The following is a 10,795-nucleotide window of genomic DNA, read 5'->3' on the forward strand; positions in this document are numbered from 1 at the left end:
AAACCAAATCACACAATGTCCCCAATGTGCAAAATCATTTAATGAAATAAAAGGGAAACGGAAATTTGCGTTAAATTAACTAAATAAGACATGAAGTTAAACTCGGAAACTCACAAGACATTAAGCGCAGCAAAAGGAAACCTCCCCAAACCAACGTGAGCTAAGAGGTTTCAGTAGCTAGCAGTGCTACCAATAAGTACCTGAAAAGACAACAAATACCACGCGTAATCTCGAGAAAGCAAAATTGGGACGGTAAAATTATGTGCGGGAATGATAAAACAGAAGAAAACAGAAATTAAGCGGAGAATAAAGTGGAGAAAAAAACTCCCTGAACTCCGCAAATCGATCAAACACAGCAGGGGAATGATTGCAAATAGGTACAGCAGCGAGCAATGGTCGATCGACCACCTCACCTAGTCGATCGACCAGGATGTCAGGAACAGAAGCTCCTGGAACTGTGCAGCCAGTCGATCAACCATAGAGACCAGTCGATCGACTGGAATAGCTGCTGCAACTTACTGATTTCTTCGAATTAACTCACTAACTTGAGCTAATATGGTCTATATACCTGTAAAAGCACATAATAACGCGCCCAAAATTGCGCAAAACCCAAAGTAATAGTTTAAAGTATATAAAATCCTAAGCAAACTTATTAAAATGCGAAGTCTCGCGCACACGAAAAACGGTAAATAGTCTAACAAAACAACAAAATAAATGGTTTATAAAGCATTCGATCAACTAGTAGTTGATCAAGAACGGACACGGGATGGCCCACTTGGTTGGCTTCTGGCTACAAGAAGTAGCCTCAACAGTGTTCATCTTCTCAGCTGCATTCTTCTCAACTCCAACATCCGCAAAACTCAACGGATCAACAGCTTCATCATCCTCCCAAGCAATGACCTCTTCTGACTCATCAGAATCCAAATCGGATTTCCTCACTTTGACTGGCTCATCTTCAAGCTCCTCATCAGTGCCATAGCTAAGACATCCTAAGCCGCCTCTTGAAATGATTGGCTTCCTCACAATTGGAGCAACATACGGCTCTTTCTTCCCCAAACCAGCTCCTGCTATGTCTAAAATAGAAGAATCGTCCTCCACTGTGCTCCTAATCTGGGGCGGAGGTGTTATGGCAGAAACAGGCATAGAGACAGGCATATCAGGAAGCACAAAATATGATTTCTTTTCAGAAACCATGTTACAAGTTATTGGCCACATGGGGTCTTTCTTCTTAGCAGTTTGGGCAAAGACAATAGAGTGCTTTCCTATTTTAAAGGTCAAAGTCCCTGAACCAACATCTATAACTGCACCAGCAGTATGCAGAAATGGTCTACCCAATATAATAGGAATGTGGGCATCCTCGGGCATATCCATTACAACGAAGTCAACAGGGAAGAAAAACTTTCCTATTTGCACAGGAATGTCCTCTAAGACTCCTATAGGCTGGACCGCAGTTCGATCAGCCATCTGTACTGTCATGTTGGTTACTGCAAACCTAGTCAATTTCAATTTTCTAGCTAGACTCAAAGGCATAACGCTAATACTGGCTCCTAGGTCACATAAGGCCTTCTCAATAGTAAAGGTGCCAATACTACATGGAACTGAAAAACTACCTGGGTCTTCTAGCTTATGGGGTGCAGTATGGGTCAAATAAGAGCATGACTCCTCAGTGAGTGCGACAGTATGCACAGTTTCATGTGACTTCCTTTTAGATAAAAGTTGCTTCATGAATTTCATATAAGCAGGCACTTGATTGACTAACTCAAGAAAAAGGAACTTGTACGTTTAAGCTACGAATAACATTTTCAAACTTATTAAACGATACCTGTTCCTTCGTCGGCACCAATCTCTCTCAAACTTATTAAACGATACCTGTTCCTTCGTCAACACCAATCTCTCTGGATAAGGAGCTGTAAGAAGTAACTTAGCCCTCTCCTCTAAATCTCTCATGCCGGCATCGGTGGACTTAGGCTGAAAGTCCACAACCTTCTCCTTGTTGTAGCTTGACCCTTCTTCAAACCGTCTCAAATGTGAACCATTAATCGACATAGGGTCGTACTTCGGAAGCGGAACTGACCCATCAGCATTTGGGTCTTGCCTCAATATTTTCGGGGCGGTCGTACCCCGAAACAAGTGATCCCTCAAGTTATTAGGCATTGAAGGACGAAAAGATTCACCTTCAGCAGCGCCGTCAGTCGATCGACTAGGTTGGTCAGTCGATCGACCGACTTCTACAGGACCAGAAGCTGTCTCTTTGCGCGGACTGGTCGATCGACTGGGTATGTCAGTCGATCGACTGACATACCTGCTGATCGTCTTTTTCTTGTTATTATTCGTTACAACTTTCTTCTTGCTTGGTTCCGCCTCATCTTTTTCAGAGACATCCTCGACCATAGCAGGCCCATCAAGGGTAGACCCACTCCTCAAGGTAATTGCATTTAAGGTCTCCTTTTGATCAGTTTGAGTCGGTAGATGTCCCGGAGCTCGAGTTGTATTCTTGATAGCCAATTGGGCAATTTGGCTCTCTAACATCTTCATCCCGGCCTCTCTAGCTTGAGACTCTTTCAGCAACAGATTCTTCAATTCGTCAAATTCGGAACCTTGGGATTGTTGTTGCTGCTGTGGAACATACAGAGGCTTTTGGAACTGCTGCTGCTTGTGAGGGGGAACATAACTTTGCTGCTGCTACTGCTGTGGAGGTGGAGTTGGATTTTGAACATTCTGGCTACTCCACCTCAAATTTGGATGGACATTCGGCTCATAGTAAGTGTTTGTCTGCCTATAATGTTGAAAGGCAGCACAAGACTCAAAGGGACTAGGACAATTTTCTGAAACATATCCCTCAGCTCCGCATCTTTTACAGACGAAAGGACCGTCTGAAACAGCATTTACATGATAGATCCATCCTTTCGAAGCTCCTCCCAACTCGTACTTATCAAACCTCGCCGTGAGAGCTTCTAATGCAGCTACAGAGGGGGATTCAGCAGCTCTCCTTTGATTTCCCCTGAAATTTCCATACTCAGCTTTATGGGTGGTCAAGTCATCAATAATTTTCCACCCCTTAGTCTCTCCCATATTCTCCTGGAATCTGCCACTAGCTGCCGCATCCAGGATAGCCCTCTGATCGTCATAGAGCCCATTGTAGAACTGATTGCATAGGCTCCATTTCTCAAACCCATGATGCGGAATGGTTCGCACCAGCTTCTTAAAACGGACCCATGCTATGTGAAAGTTCTCATCAGGACCCTGTTTAAAGCTCGTGATTTGAGCTCTAATAGCATTCGTCTTCGAGGCAGAGAAATATTTCTTGTAGAATGCCAAGGCCAAGGAATTCCAGTCGGTGATCCCATTAGCAGCTCGATCCAGGTCTCTGTACCACTCCCTTGTAGCATCACGGAGTGAGAATATAAACATAGTCTCCTTTACCTGGTCCTGGGTCACACCGGTCGGCGGGGGTATAGAGCAGCAATAGTCAATAAATATCTCCATATGCTTGGCTGCATCTTCATTTGCAGCTCCCCCGAATTGGTTCCTCTCAACCAAGTTGATATAATAAGGCTTTGGTTCGAATTTCCTATCTGCTCCCGGTAATTCGAACCCCTTATATAGATTTGCAGCTGTCGGCTCAGAGTGACTGGCTATACTCGCTTCTTCAGCCATGACTAGAAAATCTGGAGATGTGACGGTCTCGACTGAAGAAGTGGAAACAGGAGATGAAGGTGGATCCTCCTCGAACAACTCGTTCTCGTAAAAACTAGAATGAGAACCAGGCTCTTCCTCTGACTTTTGTTCTTGAAACAATCTCCTCTTCACGCGCAAAGTTCTCTCAATCTCAGGATCGAATGGTAGTAATTCACCACCCTGTGACCTGCGCATAAGAAGAAACTACAAAAAGAATGTGAGAATAGTTTAAGGAACGACTGTCCCTTAAACTAAGAAACAGACTAAAATAAAACAAATAAAAATTAGAACAATTGCCTCCCTGGCAACGGCGCCAAAATTTGATGCCCGTCGTTGTGTGCACCAAAAATAAAATTTATAATTCCTAACTACAACTATAGATAGCGGTAGCAGGGTCGAACCACAGAGAGGCAGATATAATTTTTAGTTGTCTAATTTCAGTCTAAGGTAACGATTATGTGGGGGTTGATTTGATTTGATCTATAACTAAGGGCGGTAAATGAAATATAAACTAAAAAGACGGATGAAAACAAATATAAAAGGGGTGCTAAGATGGTCGGTTCACTGTAGTTTTGGCAGCAGCATACTAAGTAGGTCTGAAATACACACATGAGGCGGGAAAACAAGAGGTCCTCTCGGTCCACTCTCAACAAGTAGCGTCTTTCGATCTCGCTACGGGTCCCTAATATCACTAGTACTGACTTTCGTCCTGAAAAGTGACTAAAAACCTAAACTCTACCTATCTTTCGATCTTAGCATAGTTTAGTCGTTTTAATTGGTAGTCTAACAAATTTCCCTATCTTTCGATCTAATGGGTCGGTCATATCCTAAACATTAAACTAGTCGCGTGCACTCGATTCGTCAAACATAACAATTAAAATCAATTAAAATGAAATACAACTCACGTGGCCAGTCGATCGACCAGGGGACCCAGTCGATCGACCGGCATGCGATTTCAGGTCATGTTAATTTTAATGCCGCCTAACCTACAGATTCCCTACATCCTAGCACGAATAATTTAGCTACTCATGACGATGATGAAAACAACAACAATATTAACGTAATAAACTACTGAACTCGTGCTTAAAACAGTTAAATAACAAATAACAATAAACGATGATTGGCTTTTGGGATACTAACTAGCAATTCTATACTATGAATAAAATAAGCAATGAAACTGAACAGAAGAATACCGAAAAGGAATTGCAGAGCCAGATCCAAAACCGAAAGCGAAGGGAACTTTATTAATGGAAGAACAATAATCTCGAACCCTAATTATGAAAATAGAACTAAAACTAAATTAAAGCTTGATAAAAACTGGATGATTGTCTCTCAAACCTAAAGCTACGTTATATAGGAATATAACGTCAACTTATTCCAAAACCTAAGAATACATTGGGCTTCGGAAATCTCGTTCTATTAATTCACGTCAGAATTAGCGGTGTGGTCGATCGACCAAGGTGACCGGTCGATCGACTGGGCTGCAGTGTACAGTAGCTCCTGTGACTCCTGCTCTGGTCGATCGACCATAGAGGTCAGTCGATCGACCGCTTTAGCTGATAGTCCGCTTCTAATTCTTCATAAAGTTGTCTTCTAGGCTTCGAAACGCGCACCAAGTTCATTTCTCGAGTCTCTACTTCATGTCAAATGCAATGCAAGGTACTCGGGGACGGATTTAGCTCAATATCTACTCATTTCCGCATAAATCTGCAATATTACATAAAAATACGAAAGTAGACGAAATGGCGCAAATAGTAGCATAAAACTACACAATTGAGCTCTGAAATGCGTGTAAAATTCGGTGTAAAACATCATATAAATGACACGTATCAGCCATCTCTAGCGGTAATTGACATAGGTCCACATACATCAGTATGTATGAGTCCTAATAGGTCACTAGCGCGCATTCCAACACCGTTGAAGGAAATTCGAGTCATTTTGCCGATAAGACATGATTCACACGTGCCAAATGTAGAAAAATCGAATGCGGGAATAGTCCCATTCTCGACGAGTTTCTTTACACGTTTTTCATTTATGTGTCCCATTCGACAATGCCATAGATAGGTTTGATCTTTGTCACCAACCTTTAATTTCTTATTATTCACGTGTAATATATCTGTAGTTTGATCTAAGATGTAAATTCCATTCATGGAAACTGCTTTGCCATAAACCATTTCATAGAAAGAGAAAATACAGCTATTATCCTTTATTGAAAATGAAAAACCGTCCTTATCAAGTACGGAAACAGAAATAATGTTCTTAGATAAACTGGGTACATAGTAACAGTTATATAAATATAACTCAAAACCACTAGGGAGTTGGATTACATATGTTCCCTTCGAGATTGTAGCAACTCTAGCTCCATTCCCGACTCGCAGGTCCACATCACCCTTTCCGAGAGGTGTGATGTTTTTTAGGCCCTGCAAATGATTACACAGATGAGAACCACTACCAGTATCAAGTACCCAAGTTCCGAAACTTGCATGGTTAATCTCAATCATATGAATATAAGATGACATACCAACAGGAGTGACGCGGCCTGCTTTTATGTCCTCACGGTACACGGGACAGTTCCTTCTCCAATGTCCAGTCTTGTGACAATGGTGGTACTCAATGTCATCGCCCTTGCTCTTTGCCTTGCCTTGTGAGCCACTAGTCTCACCAAGCTCACTCTTACCGTTTCCTGGCTTCTTAAACTTTGGCTTACCTACAGTTAGGTCGCCTGGAACTTTGCCCTTTCCCTTATTCTTGTTGGAAATCATTAGAACATCTTGCTTCATGCTCCCACTCAATTTCATATCCTTCTCGGTCTGTACGAGAAGTGAGTGTAGCTCATGAGGACTTTTCTTCATGTCATTCATGTAGTAATTTGCCCTGGAAAGGGCAAAACCATCATGAAGTGAATGAAGCATACGGTCAATGACTATGCTCTCACTGATTTTGCAATCAAGTGCCTCCAATTTCTCGACATTCTCAATCATGTTAAGAATGTGTGGGCTAACCGGTTGGCCCTTCTGGAGTTTCGCATCAAAGAAGCGACATGTATGCTTATAAATAACGATTCTCGGTGCTTTTGAGAACTCGTTAGTGAGCGTGGTGAAAATCTTGTTTGCACCTTGGGCAATGAAGCGTCTCTGCAAATTGGTTTCCATTGCAAAGATGAGTACGTTCTTTATCGCACCCGCTTCCATGACGAAGTCACTATAAGCAAGTGACTCGTTAACTCCTGCATTGGGGCCTGGGTTTACCGGTATTGGCTCAGTTAAGTACTTGAGCTTACCGTCAGCAATGACAGTATTCCGCAATGATGCCTCCCAGTCCGCAAAGTTGGACCCCTCATTTTTCAGACGTGTGAACTGATTCATGTGGTCCATGAAAGCTTTCAGCCAGGACTCGTGTCCAAGTGTGGCACTTGGCATTGGGATTTCGTTATTTCCAGCCATTTGTTGTAACAGTATTATCAAAATAAAACGTATTCTACACTGCGAAAAGAAGAAAAATATAATAAGCATTCTCATCGTTATGATTTAAGTCTAATGCAATACTGTTATAACGCGAAGACTCAAGCATTTATACAATTGACCTCCCTCAAGAATTATATAAATGATCCCAAGACTCAATTATCTGTAAATTGATAAGCCAACCTTTTGGCCAATTCTACTGTTAGAATTCTTGGTCGATAAATTTCTGTAAATTCTATCTTTAGTCCATCATAATCACGAGAAACTCTTCGGATTATAATGTTGAGGTAAACTAAGTCAACACAAACTACTTACCCAACGTAGAAGGGGTCATATGGAGAGTAAGGTCCTATATGCCTACCGACGAAGAAAGGATTCATAGTTGTTTGCCCTTATAAAGACTAGTCTCAATTTCAGTTTTAGAGGAAGATCCCATCAACTTTATTTTAATTCTTTTTAAGTGAACTAATATCTAGCATGCGAGAATGAATAAACTAAGGTGATAGCTTAAAAAGTGTGACATCTGTATGTCTATGAAAACTAACATTCAACCTATATGAGTCAATTTTCATGCATTTTAGTAGGTGGTTTGGTTTAGGCGGAATATGATGCACTAACTATCATGTGAATGAAAAGCAATAAGAACGGTAAAACGTAAGACAAAAATAAAGTCCTAGTGTGGCCTATCTACCAAAAAGAACATAAATACAACTTTGGAATCCTTCCTAGGACCCGAGAAGCTTGTCTTGATGTTCCATCTTGGTCCATGTAGCGGGAGTGAGCAATCCAATCTCTATCTTTAGTCTTCTCAATATTACAATTTAAAAATACATAATAAACCTATTTACATTCTAATTTCAAAACCGTAATAATTAAAGAAAACCAAACGGAGATACGAGATCTCAAATTACATTAAAAATTATGTTTCCATCATTACGAAAACATAATTTAACTAAGGCCACACTAGGTATTACAAATTACAACCGATTGCAAAAATACGTAAATAAAACCATTCAACAAAACATTCATCTAAATAAAAATGCATCAACTAATAAATTAAACATTCAAGATATAATTCCTTAATTATGTAGAGTAATTTATCCAAACCACCTATTTAATTGATCAAATTATGTGACAATTCCTCAATTACTCACAATAATTTTAATCTAAATACATATTAAACTTGTAATATGAATTAATCCAACATTATTTTAAACTTCTTTAAAATAATTAGGTGTCTAAAAATTGTGAACTTCTTCACAACAATTAATCATACATTATTAATTTAATGTATAATCAATATTGGCCAAAACAAAACAAACAAAAACAAAAAAAATCCCTTTTTTTTTTCTTTTTGGTCTCGGCAAAACAGGAGAAAAAAAAACAGATTTTTTTTTTCAGCTCGGCTAAATGAAGAAAAAAAACAGAAACCAATTTTTTTTTCTCGGCAATTCTGCAAAAACGAAACAAAATAGCCTTTTTTTATTTATTTATTTTTTTTCCTGCATATTGCCCTAAAACAAAAAAAAAAAAAACCAGAAAGTTTTTTCAGACCTCACGGCATAGCCGTTTTTATCTTACTTTTCTCGAAAAAAAAATTTAATGTGGACAAAAAGTTTAATGTTGCTAATATAACATGATTGACATAAACATCATCTATTAATTTAAACATGGATTCAAACTTCATAATTCAATTTAACCTCTTAAAATGAATATCCAAATTATGACAAAATCGATTATCCGTATATATGATTCATCACAATTGATTTGAACATGATTAAATTAAGTTCTATGCCAAAACTATATAGTAAAAACAATTTATCAACAATGAAATAAATTCCATTTACATTTTAATTTAATCCTCATTAAATCAAACATCTACAAATTCATCATATAATCATTTTAACTTATTAAAACAACAATATGAATAAATCAAAATGGAAACAACAATATCAAAAACGAAAAATTTAACTCGGCACAAAAAAATGCTCACGGCACAAAAAAAAAATTTTACAGGCCGAATGTTTTTTTTTCTTATTCCCGAAATTTTTGTTTAATTCAATTATGAAAATCATCAAAAAATAATTTCGTGGCCTTGGCTCTGATACCACTTGTAGGAAATATCGGTATACTTCCCTATAAATTATAAGGATTATAACGAAATTATAAGGATTATAACGAAATTATAATCATGAATACTAGTCATAAATGAAATTGCATAAACAAAATAGAAAAGATAAAGAATCAACCTTTGGTCCTAGCAAATTCGGCCTAAGAACAATATCAAAATGATATTCGCCTAATCTTTGCACCCAAGATGCTCCGAGAAATGCCCCTCAAATTGCTAGAATGAGATCCCCAAAATTGATGATTAATTTTTAGGGTTTTTGTGTTTTTCTTTGATGAGAGAATGCCAGGTCAAAATTAGGTTAAAACAGAAGTGAGAAAATAATCTCCCCCTTATCCCTCTTAAACCGTCCGAAATGGGTAATTAGGGGAAGATATATTTTCTTCCTCTTTTTACTCTTATTTCGGTTTAGGCAACAACCAAAAATTAGGATAAAATCTCCTTATTTTCGGTTATTCCAAAAATGTATAAAAATGTGTATAATAATAAATTGTCATTTATTTTATACCATATTAATAAGTCTACACACAACAGCTTGCAGTCGATTTATTAATACCGGTCTGTAATAATTTATTATGACAATCTCATATAATATATACTTTAATTATAAATATCGCATATTTATAATTTGCTAATTAAATATAACTGATTACATTTAATTACGAATTAACATCTTAATTCGTTTAAGCTAACATTATATATACATTAATTAAATATAATCGTTTTTATATTCAATTTATTTAATTTGTGATTAATTCGTCTCAGCTAATATTATTTAATTGTATTAAATAATCGTCTCATCAACACATTGACTAACTGTTTAGTCAAATACATGGACTAACCTTTTAGTCATATAAGGCATCAATGTGATTATATTTCCATAATCACATCTCTCAAACACATCCTTTAGGTGTGACTTTTAGGGACCAGTTGATCACCGCCATCTGTATGATAATAACGTCAAACTTTCCAGCAAGCCAACCATTATTAGGTAATCGTTAATCAACTGATAAAATACTAAGTATACCCTTGTGAACCTATAAGAGATTTATAAATGTTATCACACTAACTGTGGAGGACACAAGCTCCAACAAAAATAGTCTCACCTTTATACACATATCTTCCCTAAAAAAGCCATATGACTGCTTGCTTTATTAACCAGTTGCTTTTTTTTTTCTTTTTCATTTAAATCATTCTTCTTTAGTCATTAGTCATTACCTTCTACAATACTATTCTACTTTGACTCTACCAATACTCAAGCGCAGTACTTTTATCCCTCTTTACACCTTCCACCAGCACCATCGTCATTTTGTTGGGTTCATAAATCCTTATTAGACTTTTCTAATGGTGATCTAAATAACTTGTTGATTTAGAACTAGTGGATCTAGTTGCATGCATAACAAAATAAAAAAGATAAAGAGGAAAACAATGTTCCTTACAATGTTAAATGGTTCGAAATGGGCACAAGTAAGATCTCCTACCTTCACTTGTTCTTGAGCTATGAGTAATAGGATGATCCTCCAAAGTT

Source organism: Silene latifolia, chromosome X (genome assembly GCF_048544455.1).
Source record: "Silene latifolia isolate original U9 population chromosome X, ASM4854445v1, whole genome shotgun sequence".
Lineage (NCBI taxonomy): Eukaryota > Viridiplantae > Streptophyta > Magnoliopsida > Caryophyllales > Caryophyllaceae > Silene > Silene latifolia.